Here is a 26,264-nt window from a genome sequence, read left to right as displayed (position 1 = left end):
TTAATATTTCACCATATATATATTTATTGCTGCTGCTCTGGATTTTTAATTGTTTTGCAAACCATTCTGGGGAAAATGTTTATGAATGTCAGTGTACATATGGCTGGAATGATTATGCTCACTACAGCTTTGTATTGCAACTTAATACTTCTTAAAACTTTTTCATGGTTCCACTAAAGCACGTGCTCTAGCCTTAAGAATTAGGCAAAGTGAACACAGGTTGAAAGTTTCATTGTATGCCAAGCACACCTCTGGCACATCAAGTGTTGTCTCTTGCTTAATTAACACAGCTATTATTGAATTTCCTGATCACCGTGGAATAGGTAAGCAGGTCACGGCAGCTTAATCACAACCGTGTAACAAACTCCAAATCCTGTGCCAAGAAGACCCAGGTTTTTGGACTGAACTCTGCTAAATAAGAAATGTGCATGCAGATTATGATTCATTTTCACGCTATATTCTGCTTAACTGAGGAACGAAGGAACGAAAGCACTTAAAGATTAGGGCTAGAAGCACTTTGGAAACAGTGAGAAATGGAGTAAGAATGTTGGACCCTAATGTGTAGCCCAGGGTTTCCCAACCACAGTTCCTGCTAGCTAGGGATGATGGGAGTTGTAGTCCAAAAAAACAGCTGGAGACCCAAGTTTGGGAAGCCCTGCTCTAACCCAATGGCTAGCAGAAGGCCTCTTGCTTCCGAAGGTTCTTAAATTATAGTTATATATATATGTGTGTGTCTGTGTGCGTGTGTGTGTACCTCAGGTTACAGATGCTTCAGGTTACAGACTCCGCTAACCCAGAAACAGTACCTCGGGTTAAGAACTTTGCTTCAGGATGAGAACAGAAATTGTGCAGTGGCAGCGCAGCAGCAGCGGGAGGCCCCATTAGCTAAAGTGGTGCTTCAGGTTACGAACAGTTTCAGGTTAAGAATGGACCTCCTTAAGAATGAATTAAGTTCTTAACCCGAGGTACCACTGTAGAATATACCAGCAATCCTTTAAAAACTGGGGGGTGGGGTGGAGAGGAAGGGGGGAAAGAAAGACTTGAATTACATTGGTGACAAAATTTCAAGAAGCATTTAATGGGGCATGTGAGGTTGCAAAATACTAAAGCCAGTATGTCTGCTCATGCACTTCTTCAAAAATAAAAACCTGCCACCTTTTAAGAAGGATGGCATTAGGAGATATGGGTGTACTGTACGAATAAGTCAAAGCAGTGAGAACTGTCTAGGTTAAATGAGATCACAGGGGCATGAACTGAAGGTTATAAAACTGACCATTAATACATTGAGAGGAGTCCCAGCCATCGTTCGAAACTCTGAAAGATCCTCTTTTCATGACAGCAATCCCACTTATGTGCAATTATCAGGATCTCTCCCCCCCCCAACTCCTCATGCACTTTTAATTCTTCAAGTTTTCTATTCACACAGTTGAGATGGCTGAATTGCTCCTGGTTAATTACAGTTCCCACACCATCTGGGCATTGTTCTGGGTTATTCATATGTGATGTCAATTTGTTTAATGGTCTGTCAAAAGCAACTCTGGTACAGCAGATTGTTTCCTCTAGAGTTTATACTTTCCAGTAATCTCCTCCTTCTAGGTTCGTTATATCCACAGCTGGGGAAAGAGAGGTGGGGCAGAGAAAAGAGAAGCGAGGAACTGTTGGATTTCAGACACAATAGTCGGGCTGCAATATAAACATGATGCGTAGCTTTGGTGCCTAAAAAAAGTCCATTGTTTCTTTTTAAACTCCCCAAACCAGAAGGAAACAATGATCCAGAAGGATATCTGCTTAGCATGTGTTCCCACACCATCTATTGAAACTTATTTCCTAAAAAGAAAATTTAGTGAAAAAACTCCCATCTGAAGACTATAAGCAAAAACAGAACAGGGAATTACAGTGTATTCCTATAAATGTCTACTCAGAAGTAATTTCAAGGCAAATGTGTATACAATTGCAGACACAGCAGTGAAGAGATGCATATGGATGGGTAATGTAATCTACTTTTAATTGTCAGCCTACTCCAGCATTAAGCAGTATAATAAATAATGATGGTTTTTTGTTTTTTTTAGTTACAGCTTTTATAAACCCACCCGCCAGTTCATGGTCCCTGGACATAAGTTCATATATGACATTAAAACAATAAAATAACTCATCTGAAATCCAATACTCACAAAAAAATTAAGTCAATACTTTAACTGTCAGAAGCTGCTGTCCCACAGAAGCAGCCGGCAAATCAAATCAATAACCGAGGATAACAGAACTGACAATAAACCTCCCTCTGTCCCCAAAGCCTGGGCAAACAGGTGTGTCTTCACCTGTTGACAAAATGCCACGAAGTCAGAACAAGGCTTCAGCAGGGAGGTCGTGCCGCAAGTTCTCACACCACCAATCCTCTGTTGGAATCACAATGAGGGTTCCCTGGTAGATCTTAAGCCCATACATAGGCAGGCCAATACTGGAGGAGGAATAATTTTAAATATTCCCAAGAGGTTGCCAAGATGTCCAGGACTTTATATTTAGATATAAGCACCTGGAACTGAGAAAAAAATGGGTAACCCGTGCAGTTCGTTCATTCATCCATTCATTTATATACATACGTATTGTATATACATACATACTTTCCAAGTTTATACATTTCACTAATTTTATACATTTCACTAATTTTACAATCATTTTGACATTTCAGAACTTGACATTCTTCCCCCACTTTCTGTAGTTCCTTAAATTTGTTTTTAATATCTTCTGCATATCCAAATTAACTTAATTTACTCATTTATTCATCTTCATTAAATATACAGTCGTACCTTGGCTGCCGAATGCCTTTGAACCAGGGGTGTAGGAATGGGGGGTGGGGGGCAGCAAGCCCTAGGCTCTGTGGTTTAGACCACAGTGCCACCCACATCCCTTAGTCCTATGAGACCTTGGGCCAATTCCAATAGGGCCAAGCAGTCTTATTTCAATACTATCCTCTGAAAGTTACCTTTCAGGAGAACCACTGTGCCTCCAATTCCCTAGGGAGAAGCTGTAAGGGGTTGCTGTGGTCAACAAGATCAAAAGCTGCTCAACAAGGTTGAACAACCCCTGCTTCTTCCCTTATGACCAAGGTAATTTCAAGGCAAGGGCCTGAGGCTTCCTAGAATTTGGTCCAGATAAACTGCTTGCTCCAAACATGCCAGAAGTTGAGCTGATACCACCATCGTCCCATAAACAATCTACAGTCCCTAACACCTCGACCTGCTGAAGCATCGAGTGAGGTAGCTGTATGAGGAGAAACAAGTACCACCCATTTAGTTATTTAATTTATTAAAGTATCAGCTAAAAGTGTAGCAAGAGCACTGCAGAGACTCTGTGTGCCAGGAGCTAAATTCATGGTGGTTAACTTTTGTAAAAATGTACAGCTTCTGATTGGCCCGTGCAGAGCTTGTCTGAAGCTCAGGGGAGGAATATTGTAAGAATAAGGTTATAAACTCAAACTCAAAAGGGACATGGGTGGCGCTGTGGCCTAAACCACTGGGCCTCTTGGGCTTGCCGATCAGAAGGTCAGAGGTTCGAATCCACGTGACGGGATGAGCTCCCATAGCTCTGGCCCAGTTCCTGCCAACCTAGCAGTTCGAAAGCACACCAGTAGTGCAAGTAGATAAATAGGTACTGCTGCAGCGGGAAGGTAAACGGTGTTTCCGTGCGCTCTGGTTTCCATCATGGTGTCCCGTTGTGCCAGAAGCCGTTTAGTCATGCTGGCCACATGACCTGGAAAGCTGTCTGCGGACAAACGCCAGCTGTCTTGGCCTGAAAGTGAGATGAGTGCACAACCCCAGAGTCGTCCGTGACTGGACCTAATGGTCAGGGGGTACCGTTACCTTTACCTTAGTCAGATTTGTGCTGTAACTAACAGGTTGGGATAAGCATGAAATCTAAAGACCCCAAATCAATCATACCATCACCAGTAGATAAATTGGTACCACTGTGGTGGGAAGGTAAATGATGTTTCCGTGTGCTCTGGTTTCCATCACAGTGTTCCATTCTGCCAGAAGTGGTTTAGTCATGCTGGCCACATGACTCAGAAAGCTGTCTGCAGACAAACGCTGGCTCCCTCGGCCTGAAAGCGAGATGAGCGCCACAACCCCATAGTCGCCTTTGACTGGACTAACTGTCCAGGGGTCCTTTACCTTTAACCTATAAACTCAAACAAAAAAGCAGCCAGTCCCTGGTGGGGGCCCCTGACCAATTTATCCCTCCAAGGCCTGGGGCAAGTGTATACAACTGTCCCCCATCCACTCTGCACATGCCTGGCTGAGGAGCTGATTCCTAGTGTGACAAGCCTACAGAAACTCAGTTTCCAGCTCTACTCTAGCAGGAAAGCATTGAGGGGCCGCAGTGGACAACAGCCAAACAACAACCATAAACCCAGATTAAATCCCATTGTTAGAGAGGAGGGGGATACCACCCTGATAGAAAGTTCTGTGGGAACGTTTATATAATTTAGCACAGTTTAAACGATCCCCTGTTTGAGTTTATGCAGCGACAAGTGGGTTGCTAACTCGTCCTATCAATAATTATACCTTCCTGGTTGATAATCCCTTTCTGTCCCTCTTAAAGAAAACACACATGAATCTGAATCATGTTAACATAAACTACTTTACTATCGTTTCCGTGCGCTGCTCTGGTTTGCCAGAAGCGGCTTAGTCGTGCTGGCCACATGACCTGGAAGCTGTACGCCGGCTCCCTCGGCCAATAAAGCGAGATGAGCGCAGCAACCCCAAAGTCGTCCGTGACTGGACCTAGTGGTCAGGGGGTACCGTGACCTTTTTACTTTACTATCAGATTCAATCAGGTTTACAGAGTTGTTTCTGAAGGCAGGCTTAGGTTACATAACAGATAAACTATATCCTAGATAGTAGTGAGTCATGAGAAGACTGCATCCGAGCAGTTACCAGTTAACACTCCTAGCAGCAACTAACCAACCGACCAACTGACCAAACTGCCTGCCACATAGAGGCAGTTGGTCCTCTCGGAATGTTGGACTTGACTGACAGCTTTGTATCCCACAAGTTTCACACACGCCAATGGAAATGTCAGCTATAAAATGTAAGCTTACCATTCATCTCAAGCTCATTGCAGGCCTTAGTTTTAGTTTAAAGGGGCAACGTATAAACGAAATAAGTTTTATTCACCCTTTGCAAATCCAGGACCCCCACCTTTACCCCAGACTTGCATTTGGAGACCCGTTGATCATTTCTTTCCGTCAAAGCTAAAACTTAATTGATTCATGATTTCTGATCCTGGCAATTTCATTTGTTTGGCTCATCTTGCCCGGACCCCTAACTTTTGGAGACACTATTAAATTTATTAGGGTATATATGGATGCACAGATGCTATTGCACATTTAAAAGATTAACACGTGTGTTTGTGGGATCCGATACCATTAAAAAGACCACACATAGCCTGATAAAAAGCATGCAAAGATTCATGGCAGGGCAGTGAGTGACATAACAAGAATGAAATGCGGCAAGAGCGTTCGCCTTGATGCACCTCTTAACAGCAGCAGTGGTCCTCAGGCTTGTTTCTGTTGCTTCTCTTCTCCAGAGGCAAGGCTGTCATTTCTGATGAGCTACCACTGGCTATTAGCACGCTAATGTTTATGCAATAAAGAGCCTATGGCAAGTCAGGACTAACCAGCCATTGTGCTCCGTAGAGCTGAAAAGGGGGCAATTCTCGCTATTACGATTTGTGCCTGAGCAGGTAGGCAACACATTTTCCAACTGCCTTTGGCTTAAACTGTACTTTGCTTTTGTAATACTTTGATGTTTGCATGCACTATTCTCGGAAACCTATTATCGTCACAGATAGATGATGGACCCAAAGAAGAAAGGAAGTTGGCGGTGTTTTGCAGAGTAGTTTGGACAGATTGCTAAAATAAAAGAATAATGGCCTCAGTAATTTTACATACAGTCCAATTGCTGAAGGTTTGGTGTGAAGGTAGAGGAGAGAGAGATTGGGAGGTTTTGCCACAATTTTAATTTTTTTAAAAAATTGCTACTATCTTCCAAATACTCTGACATCGTCCCATAGGCACTATGACCCTGTTTAATTTTATGTCCTTCCCCTTTAAATCCAAATGCAGCTGACAGGATTACATGCTGATACGATGCATTTCATTGTGAATCGGTGACTTCAGATAAAAAGCGGGCACACATGCTTATCTGCTTCATTTTGGAGAAATGAGGACTCCAATCGCGTTGCATATTCACTGATATGCCTCTAACATTACTACGTACAGTCCACTGGTTAGAAGCCTAGGCCACAAATCAGGAACTTAAGTTCAGACTCTCCAAGTGTCCCTGTTTTCCAGCGACAGCCTCAGATTTATAGAAGCCGTCCTAGGTTCTGATTTTATCCCGGCATGTCCTGCTTTTCCTTAGGACATCCTTATTTTCACCAGAGAAATATTGGGGTGAGGGGGTAATGGAGTTATGCAACCCCGAGCCAAAGAGATAGGTAACTATACAACCTTCAGAAGACATCTGAAGGCAGCCATATATAGGGAAATTTTTTAATGTATAATGTTTTAATATATGTTGGAAGCAGCAGAGTGGCTGGGGTCCAGTGAGATGGGTGGGGAATAATAATAATAATAATAATAATAATAATAATAATAATAATGGAATAGAACGTCCTAATTTTCATCAGAGAAATGTTGGAGGGTATGTAAGTTCAGTTTCAAACCACTCCTCTGCGACATCAGAAATACGGGAAGAAGGTATACCTATTTCACAGGGTTATTCTAAGGAGACCAAGGTCTGTCTGTGGTGCTTAGCTGCACAGTGCTAAGTAGTTTCTATTATTTTATCAATTACAAAAGAAAGAATAAATAAATATTGCAATATTGGGGGCTTGTTGCATATCCTGTATGTTTACTCTTTTCATAGGGAGGCGGATGGCGCTGTGATCTAAACCCCTGAGCCTCTTGGGCTTGCCGATCAGAAGGTAGGTGGTTCGAATCCCTGCAACAGAGTGAGCTCCTGTTGCTCTGTCCCAGCTCCTGCCAACCTAGGAGTTCGAAAGCATGCCAGTGCAAGTAGATAAATAGGTACCGCTGTGGCAGGAAGGTAAACAGCATTTCTGTGCACTCTGGCTTCTGTCACGGTGTCCCATTGTGTCAGAAGCTACTGTTAGGTCCATCATGAGACGTCCGCCAGCTTCCAACCACAGATACCAGCAGCCTTCAAGCAAGCAAACTTGCCTTATTATCGCTCCCTAGCATCCCACTGCCAGAGGATTGCCTCCTTCCATTCACCAGTTTGCCTCCTCCAAGTGGAGGAAACCTGGGCAGTGTTGAATGTCACATCCATGGCCAGGTGTGTCCTGCTGGAAATAGAATAGGGCTTTCCCCTTGGTCTGGCTTTATATCCACTCAGTTGCCAAGTGTTTTTGTGACATCACAAGAAACCCACAGCCAATGGCAACAGCTGGGGAGGCACATCTTCATTGCTTTGAGCCTCACAATGGCGGGTGGACCTATCAGTGATTGTGTGCTTGTTTATTTGGGACACGGGTGGAGCTGTGGTCTAAACCACTGAGCCTCTTGGGCTTCCCAATCAGAACGTTGGCGGTTTGAATCCCAGCTCCTGTCCCAGCTCCTGCCAACCTAGCAGTTCGAAAGCATGCGAGTGCAAATAGATAAATAGGTACCACAGCGGCAGGAAGGTAAACGACATTTCCGTACACTTTGGTTTCCATCATGGTGTCCTGTTGCGCCAGAAGCTGTTTAGTCCTGCTGGCCACATGACCTGGAAAGCTGTCTGTGGACAAACGCCGGCTCCCTCGGCCTGAAAGCGAGATGAGCACCACAACCCTATAGCCACCTTTGACTAGACTTAACCGTCCAGGCATCTTTTACTTTTACCTTTCTTCTTCTTCTTCTTCTTCTTTGCTCTTTTCATATTTACTTTAAGCTCCCTAGATCAGGGGTTGGGAACCTGTGACTTTCCAGATGTGGGTGGACTCCAACCCCCAACAGCTCTATAAGCCTGGCAGATAGTTAGGAATGATGGGAGATGTAGTCCATCTGGAGGCACATAGGTTCTCCAACACTGCTTTAGACCACTGGTCTTCAACTGGTGGTTTGGGGCCCAGTAGTGGGCTGTGGCCAGATCCACAATAGATCACAACAGGAGCGCAACCGCTATGCAAATATATGGTAAAAAGTTAAGAACTGGGTATCCAAAAGAGTGTTTCGATTAAAAGTGGGTTCTGTGTCATCTTGGGAAAAGTTATGGAGGGAGGACTGAAAATTTACAGCGTGCTATGCGTTGAAGGAGAACTATATGAAAATGATGTATCGTTGGTATTTAACACCCACAAAATTAGCAAAAATGTATAGAACTGTATGCTGGAAGTATAAGGAGAAGGAAGGCGCGTTCTATCATATGTGGTGGACGTGCAAGATGACAAAAGCATTCTGGGAAATGATATATAATGAGTTGAAAAAAATGTTTAAAATAACGTTTGTGGGGAAAAACCGAATTTTAGATGCAGAGATACCAAAGGAACAGAAACGATTATTCATGAATGATAGCAGCGCGGATACTACTGGCCCAGAGATGGAAAGAAGATAAAGTCAAGATCAGAGACAAATGGTTGATGAAGATGATGGACTACGCCAAAACGGTGAAATTGGTCAGGGAAATAAGAAACCAGGAAGATAGAAACTTTAATAAGGAATGGCGAAAAAAATACCATTTACTTCAGAGAATACTGTAAACAACTAAAAACTTTGGCAGGATTTGAGTAACACTTGTATTAAAAACTAAGGTAAAAATGGAGAAAATATATGATGCAGTAAAACAAGTTTGATAATGGAAACCATGGAGGGGTGGAGGGAAGTCAGGGAATCTTAAATGTTGATGATTATGATTAATGTTTGAATTCAAATGTATAGTGTAAAATTGAATAATAAAAAAATAAAAGTGGGTTCTGTGTCTGAGGATGCCTGCTGGAGACTGAACAAGTGACTTGGGATCTTTCTTATGTACCATGAGTTGATAAGCAGAAAAGGACGACTGATCTTGTGCCATTCCTATGCCTTTATTCAGTCCTTCGAAAAGCAAACGCCTGCCCTGTAATGGACTTATGACAGCGAGGCTCTGCCAGCTCTCAGCTAGCTCAGATTTGCCAAGCATCTGGCATGAGTAAACAACGTTGCTTCCAACATTTTAATGTGACAAATTCAGACGGCATTTGTATTTGTGCGTGTGTGAGAGACCACTGGCAGGAGAGAAAGAGTATACATTCATAAAAACCTCTGTCAATCACTGCTTCAACGGTAGCACAGGAGGTGACGGCAAAGCCAGAGCAGTTCGTTTAAGGGCTCTTCAGCAGACACAAAGAGCTCTGCGCTGAAGTAAATGGCTTGTGGATTTTAGCTGAAAACGACAGAACTGGTATTTGGTAACTTAAATGCAGGTTATTAATTTGAAAAAGCAAACAATTATAGCAGGAAATAAAATGCCAGATGACAACTTTGGCTCAGTTTTGCACCGTCTTCTACTGCCGCTTGGCATTTATGCAGCACATTTCAAATGTTTGAGGAAGTTCATATACATTATCTCCATAATTCTGCTGGGGTGGGGAGTTAGCAGCTAGCCTAAGGCCACCCAGCAAGTACACGGCGACATCTCATCACAACAGCAATTCAACTTGATGTTTAGTTGGCATCAAACTGAAGACTAATCGTTGAGAAAAGGAGATCTGTTAGCTTATGGAAGGAGAGGGAAGACCCAGTTAAGTCTACTCACGGCTGCTGAATCCACGTCAATATTGGGTAGCTGCTAGATGAAAAAGACATGGCACTTGACTCTCACACGACACGCTCCCTACATTGGCTGAAATCATTGAGGTGGGCAGACACAGCTGGCTGGCTGAATGATAACTGTTTCTAGAGATGGACGAGTTGTCACAAGCTTGTTTTCTATCACTGGGGTTTTGTCACATGAGGACTAAAGCAGAAGACAATTTGACCAATGGGGGAAATAACTGCATGGTGACTCTTTCATTAGTTTTTGATTGCCAATAAGTTTCAAAATGGAAGGGACTTTACCAAACCACAGACTTTACTCCACTAGGTCTTATGTTTTGTCAAACTTGGGACATGGCCAGTGTTTCTTTGGCATGTGGCGAAGAATAAGCCATCATATTCTGAGAAGATTTTTACATTTCATTTCCCTGTACACCATACTATCACCCAGCAAGAACTTGCTGCCATAGTAAGGAGGCTGGTCAGTAATAATCATAATCATAATGATTTATTATTTAAGGCACTCTGGGCAGCTCCCAACAGAACATTAAAAACACGATCAAACATTAAAAACTTCCCTCAACAAGGCTACCTTCAGATGTCTTCTAAAAGTCAGTTGTTTATTTCCTTGACATCTGATGGAAGGACGTTCCACAGGGCGGGTGCCACTACTGAAAAGGCCCTCTGCCTGGTTCCCTGTAACCTCACTTCTTGCAGTGAGGGAAGCACTAGAAGGCTCTTGGAGCTGGACCTCAGTGTCCTGGATGAACGATGGGGGTGGAGATGCTCCTTCAGGTGTATTGGGCTGAGGCCGTTTAGGGCTTTAAAGGTCAGTGCCAACACTTTGAATGGTGCTCAGAAATGTACTGGGAGCCAATGTAGGTCTTTCAGGACTGATGTTGTATGGTCTCGGTGGCCACTCCCAGTCACCAGTCTAGCTGCCGCATTCTGGATTAGTTGTAGTTTCCGGGTCACCTTCAAAGGTAGCTCCACGTACAGCGCATTGCAATAGTCCAAGCGGGAGATAACCAGAGCATGCGCCACTCTGACGAGACAGTCTGTGGGCAGGTAGGGTCTCAGGCTGCGTACCAGATGGAGCTGATGGACAGCTGCCCTGGACACAGAATTGACCTGCACCTCCATGGACAGCTGTGAGTCCAAAATGACTCCCAGGCTGTACCCCAGGTCCTTCAGGGGCACAGTTACCCCATTCAGGACCAGGGAGTCCTCCACACCTGCCCACCCCTGCCCCCACAAATCAGTATTTAGTCCAGATTCAACCCAAATCTGTTAGCCATCATCCATCCTCCAACCGCCTCCAGACACTCACACAGGACCTTTACCGCCTTCACTGGTTCTGATTTAAAAGAGAGGTAGAGCTGGGTTTCATCCACATACACATGATGTGCTATCTCAAGTCCAGCATCAATCAATAAAGCAACACCTTAGCAAAAGATGCAACAGCTGAACTTGCTGGTACAAGAAATACAACTGATTAGAACCTTGTCTTAGAGGTTTAACCCCACTTAAAACTGCAGGTCCTTCCATAACAGGTGAGCATGCTGAAGCAATATCTCAAAGCAGAATCAGTGGGTTACCTGCTCTACCAGGTAACCCACAACTTCTGGAACAGCCCTAATCCTAACCTGGAGGGAATGTCAGCAAACATTAGGCAAAACATTGCCTTGCCTTTGGAAAGGTTAGCAATGAGTTATTGCTATTCAAGCCATCCAGTGATTAAAACCAGGTTACCACTCACATATTCAGAGCTAATCTCAAGTCCCTTTTTCTCCTTACATTTTCTCTTTTAAAACAAATGAGCCAGGACTTCATTAACATGCTCTTCTGCTCAGAAACTTTTATGAAATAGCTGCAAACACCATGACTGGAGGCTTTCAGTTCAAAGCAAATTCTTCTTGCTTAAAAAAAAATAAATCCAACTATTTTGTCCTTAGCAGGTACAATGTTAAAACGGTATGTTACAAGTTAGAAGAGGTCAAGACAGCACATTTCTTTTCACTCCTCGCTCTCTGCTAATAAAGCCTGCAACTGCATTATATGAAATTAAATGGGAACCGTTATCAACTTCCCTTTCCCCCTGGAAAGTGAAGCATCATTGGTGCTCAAACAGTCCTTTTAATGAACTACCAATTACCATATTTTTCGCTCTATAAGACGCACCAGACCACAAGACGCACCTAGTTTTTGGAGGAGGAAAACAAGAAAAAAAAATATTCTGAATCTCAGAAGCCAGAACAGCAAGAGGGATCGTTGTGCAGTGAAAGCAGCAATCCCTCTTGCTGTTCTGGTTACTGGGATAGCTGTGCAGCCTGCATTCGCTCCATAAGGCGCACACACATTTCCCCTTACTTTTTAGAAGGGAAAAAGTGAGTCTTATAGAGCAAAAAATACAGTACTACAAAGCGCAAAGGACCCCAGGGGCCAGAAATCTTCAAGCCAGTCATCTAGCAGAAACATCTATGCAGCTGCACTATAAATTCTTAGACGGCTGGACTGTTAGCTTGCTAAATCTCTAATGTTTCAGGTGCAAGAGATGACCTACTCTCTCCTCGTTATATTTCTAAGTGGGAACCCAGCCTTTCTTTTCAGTTCATTTGCCAAGCTGCTTACTGAGCCAGTAAAGTTTCGACTGAGTGAAGGACTGCCGTGGCCGCCTCTGCTGGCTATGATGGCGGAACCACCCAACTGCCAGGCCATAGAATTAGTGAATGGCTGCAAAACAGCAGTATTTATCCCGTGCCAATTCAGTCAAAATGCCAAGCTAGCTTGTGTTTTAGTGTTTCTTGGTTAACCTCGGCAACTGCAGTTTTTCATTCAAAGTGTATTCATTTTATTTTATTTTATTTTATTTTATTTTATTTTATTTTATTTTATTTTATTTTATTTTATTAATTTGTATTTATACTTTTCAGGTTTATACATTTCCTTAATTTTACAATCATTTTAACATTTCAAAACTTGACTTCCTTCCCCCTCTTTCTGCAGTTCCATATATATATATATATCTTCTGCATATCCAAATTCATTTAATTTGCTCAACTTGTTTATCCACTTTAAATATGTACTCTTGTTAAACTGCAGGTTATTACAATAATCCTGCTTATGTTTTTATATGTTTGAAATTTATCTGTAAATATTAAATAAACAATTTCCATTCTTTTATAAAAAGTTTGTTATTTTGATTTCTTATACTTCCAGTAAGTTTTGCCATTTCTGCATATTCCATAATTTTTGTATCCATTTTTCCTTTGCTAGGACTTCTGCTTCTTTCCATTTTGGGGCGAGTAATGTTCTTGCTCCTGTAGTAGCATACATAAATAATTTTCTATACGATTTAGGTAGTTCTGTCCCTATAATTCCCAAAAGAAAAGCTTCTGGTTTCTTTACAAAGGTTATTTTAAACATCCTTTTCAATTCATTATATATCATTTCCCACTAAGCTTTGACCTTAATTTACTCGTATTAATTTAAAAAATTTGTAGCTGGTATAACTCAGTTGGTAAAGCCCAAGTCTCTTAATCTCAGGGTCGTGGGTTCAAGATCTGCAAAAGATTCCTGGATTGCAGGGGTTGGACTAATGACCCTTTTGGCCCCTTCTACAGTTCTATGATTTTGTGATTTCTTTACTGCACTTCATCAAAATATTCCAAGGTGGCATCCCAAAACGCAAATAAAGTCCAACTAAAATGTATTGAAGTCCATCTTCACAATCATCAAACCAGAACGCCCCACTAGCACATCATTAATGCAAATTAGCAACTTGACGTTAACTGCCTTTTTATTCTGAGTTTTGTGAGCTCATAACATCACCGCTATCTGACATTTATCGCTTTTGCTGTTCCATCATAAGGCTTTAACGTATACCCATTATAGGGGATGCGGGTGGCGCTGTGGGTTAAACCACAGAGCCTAGGACTTGCCGATAAGAAGGTCGGTGGTTCGAATCTCTGTGATGGGGTAAGCTCCCGTTTCTCGGTCCCTGCTCCTGCCAACCTATCTGTTCAAAAGCACATCAAAGTGCAAGCAGATAAATAGGTACCGCTCCGGTGGGAAGGTAAATGGTGTTTCCGTGCGCTGCTCTGGTTCGCCAGAAGCGGCTTAGTCCTGCTGGCCACATGACCCAGAAGCTGTACGCCGGCTTCCTTGGCCAATAAAGCGAGATGAGCGCCGCAACCCCAGAGTCGGCCACAACTGGACCTAACAGTCAGGGGTCCCTTTACCTTTACCTTATACCCATTATAAACAAGAGCTAGAAAGGGGAGCAGTTAAAGCAGGAATATTCAAAGTCCCCTGCAGGGGTCAACATGGAGCAATTCCATATGCATCCCAGGCCCTAGAAATCAGTGTAATCAGCTGAGAGAGAAAAAGGAAACACATAAGCAACTACAAGCAACAACTGATTTAGGCCCATCTGAATGACGCATAATTGCGCATGTGTGCACAGCACCAAAGCCAGAAGTGGCCCCCAAAGGGCAGGGGCAGGGCGGGCTTATGCACACTCCACCAACATGCACAGGAGTCTGGAACATAAAGCAAGTATTGCCTGTATAGACACACAAAATATTTCAATGAACAAGCAAATCCCAGCCGTAGTCGCAATGAACTCTGAAGACATCCTTGGTTAGGGACTTAAGGTACACAATTTATACAGGGCAATACTGGGAACAAAATAAAAAGAAAAGGAGATATCCTTACACAAAAAGCCACAAGACTCTTTTCATCCACCTGGTACTTTTCAATAGGAATTTCGTACTACTTGGCTGTCTAAAATCAATTCCGCATATACCTGTGTCTCAGTCTCTCTCTTGAAGCCTGATCTTTTGCAGATTGTGTGCGGTTTTGTGGGTGGGTGTTCAAGTCACACAAGCTCCTGCTGTCTGAACATTCAGAATCTTTCATACTGCTCTGCAACACAAAGTTCATTGCCATGAATTATTTACGTAAGGAGAGCTATTTGTAAGGAGCGATATCGTCATGAGAACATCAGATATGCAATTAGATAACCGGACTTCTTGTCCTCGCATTGAAATGGACCAGATGATTGAATCCGGGCCAAGACAATTTCCTGTGCCCCTCTATTTCCCCTCCTAAACGTTTGTTAGATTGTCTTCTGACATTACACTACTTCGTGATAAAGCGTTGCAAAGGCACTCATGTTCCAGTAACATTACCTATTTATTGTTGGTCGGTTGTTTATTATCCGTCAATTGCTGAACCAAACGCTTCCATCCAAAACAGGAATATTGTGTTATTCTATATAAGAATAATAATTTATTATTTATACCCCGCCCATCTGGCTGAGTTTCCCCAGCCACTCTGGGCGGCTTCCAATCAAGTGTTAAAAACAGTACGCTGCTAAATATTAAAAACTTCCCTGAGCAGGGCTGCCTTCAGATGTCTTTTAAAGATAGGATAGCTGCTTATTTCCTTCACATCTGAAGGGAGGGTGTTCCACAGGGTAGGCGCCACTACCGAGAAGGCCCTCTGTCTGGTTCCCTGTAACCTCACTTCTTGCAATGAGGGAACCGCCAGAAGGCCCTCGGTGCTGGATTTCAGTGTCCAGGCTGAACGATGGGGGTGGAGATGCTCCTTCGGGTATACAGGACCGAGGCCGTTTCGGGCTTTAAAGGTCAGCACCAACACTTTGATTCGTGCTTGGAAACGTACTGGAAGCCAATGCAGATCTCTCAGAACCGGTGTTATGTGGTCCCGGCAGCCGCCCCCAGTCACCAGTCTAGCTGCCGCATTCTGGATTAATTGCATTTTCTGGGTCACCTTCAAAGGTAGCCCCACGTAGAGTGCGTTGTAGTGGTCCAAGCGGGAGATAATTAGAGCATGCACCACTCTGATGAGACAGTCCGTGGCAGGTAGGGTCTTAGCCTGCGTACAAGGTGGAGCTGGTAGACAGCTGCCCTGGACACAGAATTGACTTGTGCCTCCATGGACAGCTGTGAGTCCAAAATGACTCCCAGGCTGCGCACCTGGTCCTTCAGGGGCACAGTTACCCTATTCAGGACCAGGGAGTCCTCCACACCCACCTGCCCACTGCCCCCCCAAAACAGTACTTCTGTCTTGTCAGGATTCAACCTCATATAACCTCATATGTATAAGACTTTAACAATCTGGTGCTCTCCAGGTGTTTTGGACTACAATTTCCAACAGCTCCAGCCAAACCCTTCCATATTATTGTAATGGTTCAATGCTGATCGAGCAAGTCTGCACAACTTGTAACTCAACAAACCCAAGATGGCAATGCTCTGTTGCTTGACATTTCCTCAACATTTTGTGTTCCAGGGAAGCCGTAAAAAACAGACGTTTATAAGCCCACCTACCTAGCTGGCAGGTTGCCTTTGATCACAAGTTGGAAAAAGTGGGAAATTACACATTAACAGATTATTATTTTTTAAGTATGAGAATAAAGCTGATCTCATTTCTCTTATTTGCTCTGTTCTCCCACACAGGCAAGGTTTGGGGTAGAGATATTACAAATAATTTGGTCGGGTTGATGTGGAAATAACACCTTCATTCCTTTCAAATCTTTCCTTTCAACCTGCTGTAGCATAGACAGATGCAACCCCCCCCCCAAAAGCCAACACACAGGAAGTCGGCATTTAATTGTAGCTGTAGTTTGATATTATAAAAACAATAAAAGGGAACTTCCAGTTCCTTCCTCAAACTAGCCAAGTAAGTGAAATGTCTTTCCCCTTCCAGCACATTGTTTGGTATTTCTGAGATAGCCAACGATGCACAAAAGTTAAAGGAGGAAACAAAAAGTATTGTCATACTGAATGGCAGTGGCTCGGTGACTCTGAGTTGGGGTCTCTCCCAGCCCAGACCTGGAAATACCAGAGACTAGACCTAGGAGCACCTTCACATGCAAAGCACTGCACGTATCACTGAGCCATGACAGTTCTATTTCCTTGGTGATATTGCTGTTTTATCATGGTTTATCTCCCAGCCTTATATTCTTGGGACTGAGGAATGACAACAAAGATCATTCTAGATCCTAGACTATACATCCTCACAGTTCAACCCATTCATCCCCCCATTCTTCACATTTCCAGACTCAAGTTTTAAAAGGGATTTTTTTTTTGGAGGGGTAGGAAAGCATTGGGAGGGTGGGAAAGAGAAGATGAAAAGAAGCCAAAGAATGATGTTAGAAATCCAGGAGCACAACTGCTAGCCTCAGGGCTGAATGTTTTAAGTGAATATGACCTATACAGTGTTTCCCAACCTTGTGCCTCCAGCTGTTTTTGAACTACAACTCCCATCATCCCTGACTAGCAAGACCAGTGGCAAGGGATGATGGGAATTGTAGTCCAAAAACAGCTGAAGGCACAAGGTTGGGAAACACTATTAAACATGGAGAAACGGAGCGTTTATAGTAGATATCACATCAGCCCTTTTTAAACTAATAAAATATTTACAAAGAATATACAGTGGTACCTCAGGTTACGAACTTAATTCTTTCCGGAGATCCGTTCTTAACCTGAAACCATTCTTAACCAGAGGCGCGCTTTCTCTAATGGGGCCTCCTGCTGTTGCTGCACCGCCAGCGTGCGATTTCTGTTCTCATCCTGAGGTAAAGTTCTTAACCCGAGGTACTACTTCTGGGTTAGCGGAGTTTGTAACCCAAAGCGTTTGTAACCCGAAGTGTTTGTAACCTGAGATACCACTGTATGATGTCCTGGCCTCGTGGCTTTTGGGATTACAGTTGTAATACACTTCAGGTTACAGACTCCGCTAACCCAGAAATAGGACCTCAGGTTAAGAACTTTGCTTCAGGATGAGAACAGAAATCATGCTCCGGCGGTGCGGCGGCAGCAAGAGGCCCCATTAGCTAAAGTGGTGCTCCAGGTTAGGAACAGTTTCAGGTTAAGAACGGACGTCCGGAACGAATTAAGTACTTAACCCGAGGTACCACTGTATATGTGTACAACACACATACACCCACTGGAATGTGTGGGGTGTATACACATCAGAAAAGGGACAATAATCAGGTGCCAGATTACCTTTGACAACTGGGAGTATTGTTTAGCCCGTTGTGGTATTGATAAAAATGCTACATTTTATAAGTGATGTTGTGAAGAAAATCCTGGGCATCTGTTTCCATAGGAAGGATTCCAAACAGCTTCCCCATTCCCAAAGAAAGCTACTAAATCATCATATGGGGGGGGGTGGAGCCAGTGTTCAAACAATCATACAACTGGAACTGACTCTAAGGGGCATCTAGTCCAACCCCCTGCAATGCAATGGTTAGAGCAGGGGTAGTCAATATAATGCCTTCCATATGTTCTTGAACTGCAAGTTGTATTCGGCAGGAATGGCTAGGAATGATGGGAATTGTAGTTCACCAACATATGGAAAGTACCATGTTGGCTACAGTGGGTTACAGTGTTGGATTAGGGCTGTGAAGACACAGGTTCAAATCCCCATTCAGCCACAATGCTCACTGAGCTATCTTGGTCCACACTCACCCCATACCCTCCAACGTTTCTTTGATGAAAATAGAGACGTCCTAAGGAAAAGCAGGACATTCCAGGATCAAATCAGAAACCAGGATGGCTTCTGTAAATCTGGGACTGTCCCTGGAAAATAGGGACACTTGGAGAGTCTGCCACCCTCTCTTCCAGCCTAAACTACCGTATTTTTCGCTGTATAGGATGCACATTTTCCCCTCCAAAAATTAAGGGGAAATGTGTGTGTGTGTCCTATAGAGTGAATGCAGGCTCCTTGGCTTCAGTGATAGCAACGCGAAGCCTCTGAAGTGCAGAGGGAGCGCTCCCTCCACACTCTGGAGGCTTTGGGTTCCTTTCACTGAAGCCGGGAGAGCAAGACTCTCCTGGCTTCAGCCGAGAGGGAAAGCTGCGCAGCGCCCCTTCTGCCAAGCAGGAGGAGAAATGGAAGGGGCTCCGTTTCTCCTGCTGCTTTGCTGAAGGGGCATTGAGCAGAGAGGGGGAGAATTTTTTTTCTTGTTCTCCCCCTCTAAAACAAGGTGTGTCCTATGGTCCAGTGCGTCCTATAGAGCGAAAAATATGGTATCTCCCAGGGCTTTCAGAAATATAAGAAACCGAAGAGTTCTAAGTATTATTCAACCTTCCCATCTGAAGTTTTGCTTTGTTGCATAATTTGGGATAGTAGGTGATTTTTCAGATCAATTCACTTGAATGCTTGCTATCTCTCTAGCTTGTCACACCATTTCTAGGCTAAAGCGCTCGGTATGTATAATTTCTTTTCATAAAAGCACTTTCAGAAATACATTCTGCTCCTTTCAAGCTAGTGCATTATTACCTTTCCATTTTCTATTTCCAGCTACAAAAAAAACACCACACCACACATTAAGAGAGAAAACAAAAGTTATTTGGAAAAATATTGCTACTCCTAAATCACATACTGAGAATCTAAAGATTGGTGGAATTCTAAGGACATCAAAGGCTAGTTCTCTTTCTAGGCTAGTTTTCTCAAGCTTGGTGCCTTCCAAATGTTTTGGACTACAGGTCCCATCAACCATGCTGCCTCTGGCTGCTGGGAGTTATATCTGAAACCATCTGGAGGTTCTCAGGAAAAGGAAGACTGCCCCAGAAGCACAACCAGCACCGCTCACCCAGCTTCTATTTTGTTTCAACAGAGACTGTGCAAGAAAATGGTGCCCTGTTTTGCTTTCTCCCTATTTCTTCAAATGAACCAGAAGCGACTTCATGTAGTACCCTACAACCTTGTGTAGAAAAATCTAGGCCGTTTGCTCTCACAACTTGACCTGAGATGGAGCAGTTCTTAACATTTTGGATGCATGTGCTTAAAATTCTTATTTTAGTCAGTTGATATTCTTCATTCAAAAAAAAGAAAAAGAAAAAAAAAAAGGATCCCAAACTCTCCAGAAAAACCTAAGCTGCATTTTCAGAGCCTTATCATTCCATTCCATTCCATTCTGCAGTTTCAATGCTCATAGGGTACCAAAGCTCACCGTGTTCGTAATTTTTTTTACTGCCCATAAGACATTTCAAATGGAATGAATTTAGAGGCAGGCGATTGCAGTCATTTGCCTCATAACAGAGTCTTTTAAAGACGGGTCCAATTACCCCTTATATTACCCCACTATTTCATGCAGTTACTTATCTGCTCACATGGAAAATTTCCCCCTAGCAAGAGTATGTCTGTGAAGGTACTCCAACCACAGGATTCCCATAAAAGACAAAGGGACGAGCTGGAGAAAGAAAGTGGCTGTGCTCCTTAGGCCTGTGCTGTTTTGTTTCTCTGAATAAAGAGTGACTTTGCTGGCACCTTGTGAGCTACTGCTGAGCTGTGCCTGAATCTTGCCTTGACATGCTGACATTTCTGAGAAGGATAATTCTGGTTTCAAATCATTTCTTTACGGCAAATGTTGACAGGCAGGGTTGGTCCTAGAACATCAGCTTTGCATGTAAAAAGTCCCAGGTTCAGTTCCAGGTATCTTCTGCTTGAAACACTGGAGAGGGACTGCTGGTCAGTGTGCGGAATACTTTTTTTTTTTTTTTTAATTTTTATTAAGTTTTGCATAGGTATATTTCACAAACATACAAAAGACAAAAGTAAATAAAACAAACATAAAAAAGAAAAAAGACATACAATACATACTACCCAAACAACACAACTTAACATTAATTTTACAACAACATTGATCGACTTCCCTTTATCTCGATTTCGGATAATGTTATCTTAGTTGTCTATCTGCTGTATCTATTCCAAAATGACATTTGTAACGTAGTAAGCGTTATTTCATGCCTACTGTGATTTTTTTTTTTTTTGATACATATATATTTCTGATTAACATTTTGATGTACCCCTTATCTCTATTTCCATATATGTTCTAAATTTATCCCATTCATTACTAAATTTTGTACGTTTTTGATTTCTTATTTTTTGTGTCAATTTTGCCAGTTCTAAATAATCCAATAATTTAAATTGCCACTCCTTTAATGTTGGGATTTTTGGTGTTTTCCAGCACTGTGCTATGAGGGTTCTAGCGGCAGCTGTTGCGTATTGGAAAAAGGTCCTATCTTCTTCTTTGATATCCTTGCCAATTATCCCCAGCAGGAAGGCTTCAGGCTTTTTGACAAACGTATATTTGAGAATTTTTTTTAATTCATTATAAATAGATTCCCAAAATTTTTTGAGGATCTCGCACGTCCACCACATGTGGAAGAATTCGCCCTCCTTGTTCTTGCATTTCCAACACAATTTATCACCTGTTCTATAAATTTTATGTAATTTTATCGGCGTTATGTACCATCTGTACATCATCTTGTACATGTTTTCTTTGAGTGTCGTGCATGCTGAATAATTCATATCTTTGCGCCATAAAGCTTCCCATTTATCAAATTCTATGTTATACCCTAGATCTACCGCCCACTTCACCATCACCTCCTTTACTTCCTCGTCCTTGGTGTCCCACTCAAGCAACTGGTTGTACATTTTTGATAGTAATTTTGTTTTACTTTCTATTATTTCAATCTGGAATCTGGATTTTTTCTCACTTATTCCAATCTTTTTGTCTTCCGTCCATATTGAATTTATTTGATGATATTGAATCCAACCAGTCAACTTATTTTTTATTTCTTCATATGGTCTAATCCTCCACCCGGATTCTGTTTTGGTTAGTAGGTCCTCATATGTCCACCGTTCTCCCTCAAGATTTGATTTTTTAATTGTTAAAATATCAATTGGAGATAGCCACCAGGGTGTTTTCTGCTCCAGCAATTTTTTATTCCTTTCCCAGACTTCCAGTAGTGGCCCTCTGAAGATATGGTTAGAAAAACCTTTATGGACCCTTCCCTTGTCTCGCCATAAATAGGCATGCCATCCAAATCTTAAATTGAACCCCTCTAGGTCTAACAACTCTTTATTTTTGATAACGATCCAATCTTTTACCCAACAAAGGCATGCGGCCTCATAATATAACCTCAGATTTGGAACCGCAAACCCCCCCCTATCTCTTAGATCTGTAAGCAATTTGAATTTAATTCTGGGTCTTTTCCCCCGCCAAATAAATTTGGATAGTAATCTGTGCCATTCTTTAAATATTGCAATTCCCCTAATTATTGGAATGTTCTGGAATAGGAAGAGTAATTTAGGTAGTAAACTCATTTTAATCGCCGCCATTCTGCCCATCCACGAAAGATGTAGTCTGTTCCATGTATCTAAGTCCTTCGTTATTTCTTTCCATGTTTTCTTATAATTGTTTTCCATCAAATTTATATTTTTCATAGTTATCCAAATTCCAAGGTATTTAACTTTTTTGACTATTTTAATTCCAGTTTGTATCTCAAGCTCATTTTTGGTGTCTTCTTTCATATTTTTTGTCATTATTTTTGTTTTTTCCTTGTTCAGTTTAAATCCCGATAGTTTTCCAAATTCTTCCAGTAATTTTATAGCTTTACCGATGCTCTCCTTTGGTTCTTCCAATGACAACATGAGATCGTCTGCATATGTTTTCAATTTGTATTCTTGCACGCCAATTTTTATGCCACGGATCTCTGGGGTATTCCTTATCTTATTTGTTATTGTCTCTAAAACCATAATAAACAACAGTGGTGATAGAGGGCACCCCTGTCGGGTACCTTTTGTTATTTCAAACTGTTCTGTCAGGTTATTATTTATTATTAATCTAGCTCTTTGTTGTGTATATATTGCTTTAACTCCTTCTAGGAATGTGCCCTCTATCCCTGTTTTTTCCAAGCATTTTATTAGGAAACCCCAAGAGACATTGTCGAAAGCCTTCTCGGCATCAACGAACAGTAAGGCAGCAGGAATTTCATTATGAACTTCTAGGTATTCAATAATATCTATTGTGTGTCTGATGTTGTCTTTTATTTGTCTATTAGGAAGAAAGCCTATTAGGAAGAAAGTGTCTGATGTTGTCTTTTATTTGTCTATTAGGAAGAAAGTGTGCGGAATACTTAGATGGACACTAGCAATGATTTTTCAACATCAACTTCGTTGGACTGGTCGTGTTGTGCTAATGCCTGATTATCGTCTTCCAAAACAACTACTCTATTCCAAATTTAAAAACGGAAAGCATAATGCTGGTGGTCAACAAAAGAGGTTCAAAGACTCTCTCAAGGTAAATCTTAAAAAATGTAGGATAGACACCAACAACTGGGAAACACTGGCCTGCGAGCGCTCCAATTGGAGAGCAGACTTTACCAAAGGTGTCATGGGCTTTGAAGACACTCGAACTTAGGATGAAAGGGAGAAAAGTGCTAAGAGGAAGGCATGTTTGGCAAACCCTCACTATGTTCAGCTCCTACCCAGAAACCTATGTCCCCAATGTGGAAGGATGTGTGGATCCAGAATTGGCCTCCACAGTCACTTACAGACTCACTTTTAAAACCGTGTTCAAGAAATAAATATTATTTTTTAAAAAAAATAAAACCGTGTTCAAGGAAGACAATCTTACTCAGCTATGAGTGATCACAGAAGAAGAAGACGACTTAGATGGATCAATGGTCTGGCTCAGCGTAAGACAATTTCCTGTATCCTTGTAATCTGCAAGTTTATCTTTGCTGATACCTGGCAAACAGGAGCACTGCTGAATTCCGTTCTGGTAAAACCTTATGGGAAATAGATGTGCTGGAGGCAAGAGAAGACATTTGACCCGTAGGTGTAGGGCACATGGCGCAGCTCTCTTGACAGCCTGGTCCATACCCTCCAAGTGTTCCTATATTCCAGGGACAATCCTGGAATTACAGAAGCCATCCTGGTTTCTGATTTGATCCCAGAATGTCCCGCTTTTCCTTTTTCCTCCCCTCCATGTCTCAGAGAACAATTAAAAGTGGGGTTTGTGCGTAGGTGCAAAAATGGAGTTTATACTGAAAATAAAATACCTGCACCAAATGAAGGAAATGGTGAAGTGGTCATATGAAGCCCTTCCCATAATTTTGAAGGAAGAGGTCACCAATCCACTTGCTTATGATGGTGATGATGATACCCTGCCTTTTTCTGACAGGGACACAAGACAGCTTATCACTAAAATATTTCACTCCATTTATCAGTGGAAGATGTTGCACACGATCCCTTCCCTCACACAGTTTTTCTTTACAATAATCCTGTGAGGTAGGTTCAGCAGAGAGGTTGCCATTGGCCCACAGTGACTAATGTATATGTGTCTATGACATATACATATATTCAGTGAGATCAAATGCGGAAGAGGTTTCCTGATGTAGAATAGAACGTCCCTATTTTCATCGGAGAAATGTACATACAGTAACTGAACTAAAAGGTGACGTTATGTAAAAGCTGATGTTGTGGAGGTTGGGTGTTTGTTTTTTGAAAAAAAAATGCTCAGTGCTATTATGATTATTTCTAATTATTTCTCATACGTTTTCTGCATTGTTTTACTTACTAACCACATAATATGCCATAAATCACTTACAGAACAATTTTCTGGGAAAGTGGCACACGAATAAACAGACGGTGAAAGCATTAAGGGTGGCGTTCAACTATGTTTTACTTGGAGTAAACCACTGGAATTAATGAACATGACTTAACTTTGGTCCATTCATTCCAACAAGTCCAGTCCGAGTAAAACCTAGCTGAAAATCACCCTAAGAATATTGGTTTAACTGCAAACATAATTCCTTTTATTAAACATTAAACATGTGCTCCCATAGGGGAAATATCCAAACAGTAATGAGGAAAAAATGAAAATCCTGGCTATTAACTACTACGTTTTTATTGCCCTATTAACAAACCGCCTTAAAAATCCCAACTGCAGACAATGGGCTTGGTGTTATACAAGGGCCAATGCTCTTCCACCACTTAATTCTGCAGCTCTGTTTTGAATGCAAAACTCCGTCTTGCGCTGCCCATTAACAAAGCCATTTTTCTTCCAGCTGTTAAGGGTTAGATGTGCAACATCCATTAAGAGAGCTACTTGATGGCATGACTGGCAAGGATGCTGCAAAAGGAGAAAGATCATCGCAGGCCTGGAAAATTAATGCATCCTTCACAACAAAGCTCCCACCATCCATTATTACCAAACATTGATTAAGCATCAGTGTGATCAGCAGAACCAAATATTTTTTATTGCTAACATAGGAATATGTCATGTCCACCGTTTAGAGCTGGGTTAGGGAAGGGAGAGCATTACACTAGCAAACGCATCACAAGGAACCAGTGGCGCTGCATTAGCATCTGACCTTTGGGCACATGTTGGCGGGTCCCAAAGAGTGTGTGTGTGTAAATAAAGCGCCTACCTCTTTATTCCTTCCAGCTGAGCATAGGGTGGATTTTGAAATACAGTGGTACCTCGGGTTAAGTACTTAATTCATTCCGGAGGTCCATTCTTAACCTGAAACTGTTCTTAACCTGAAGCACCACTTTAGCTAACGGGGCCTCCTGCAGCCACCACGCCGCTGGAGCATGATTTCTGTGCTTATCCTGAAGCAAAGTTCTTAACCTGAAGCACTATTTCTGGGTTAGCGGAGTCTGTAACCTGAAGTGTATGTAACCTGAAGTGTATGTAACCCGAGGTACCACTGTACTGTTAATCTCAGAAAAACTGAAGCTTGGGGCTGCAATTTGGAAGCGGGAGAAACACACAGGAAGAACGCCAAACAGTGGAGGTTGAACCAACCCATTTCCAGTCCTGGGAGGAGCAAACGAGCGTTTGCACGACACACCTATACACACTGCAGGTGTCGCAACACACAGTTTGGAAAGCTCTGCCTTAAATGAAGTCTGGACTCAGCATCACAGGGGAGCAATTGGTGACCTTCAAGAGAGACGAGGCTCTGCAACTTCTAAGTTGGAATTGTAATGGTCTTAACTCCCCTCAGAAGAGAAAAAGTGTCTTTCATATATTAAAAAAGGAACAATTGGACTTGATTTGTCTACAAGAAACACATGTAATGAGGCTACATAGGAAAATACTTATTAATAAGAGATTGGGACAAGAGTTTATTTCATCTGACAAAGTTAAAAAAAGAGGAGTGGTGATATATGCAAAGGAGAGATTTCTGCCGAAATTAATCTTCAAAGATGAGCAAGGAAGATATTTGGCAATTGAAATTCAATTTCAAGGAGAGAAATTTTTGATTGTAGGAATTTATGCACCGAATGAGGGGAAATCTGAATTCTTCAAGAAGTTGCATGAGACTTTACTGGATCATTTAGACTATAATTAGATTTTGATGGGGGACATGAATGGAGCAGTATCTACAAATATGGACAAGGCACAAAGACAGGTAGTCTCCAAAGATGGTAGACTACAAAAAACCTTTTTTGAGATGACAGACAATATGGACTTGGTGGACATTTGGATAACAAGGAACCCTCTGGGAAGAGAGGGAACCTTCTTTTCTGAAGCCAAGATGACATGGACTTGAATTGACCAAATATGGGTAACTAGAGGAATGGCACCAAAGATAAAGAAACTATATTTTCTACCTCCTGACCCCCGGACTGGACACAT

General features: G+C 42.2%; 1 protein-coding gene across 2 annotated transcripts in view; it reads right to left on the bottom strand.

Moving 5' to 3' along the window:
• The window catches only part of MARCHF3 (membrane associated ring-CH-type finger 3), a 150,757-nt gene that overhangs the window by 69,683 nt on the left and 54,810 nt on the right, over positions 1-26,264 (bottom strand). The window contains exon 1 of one of the 2 annotated variants that reach the window (XM_081880579.1): positions 18,292-18,320. The exons of the other annotated variant lie outside the window; for it this stretch is intronic. The gene's annotated coding sequence lies outside the window, so the exon portion shown is untranslated. Of the gene's footprint in view, positions 1-18,291; positions 18,321-26,264 lie in introns of those variants that run through there. 2 annotated transcript variants of the gene reach the window in all.

The sequence above is a fragment of the Podarcis erhardii genome, assembly GCF_964252035.2.
Source record: "Podarcis erhardii genome assembly, chromosome: 11".
In the NCBI taxonomy this organism is placed as follows: domain Eukaryota; kingdom Metazoa; phylum Chordata; class Lepidosauria; order Squamata; family Lacertidae; genus Podarcis; species Podarcis erhardii.
Note: the sequence above shows the minus strand (reverse complement) of the source record. Positions and strands in the feature narration are given on the sequence as shown.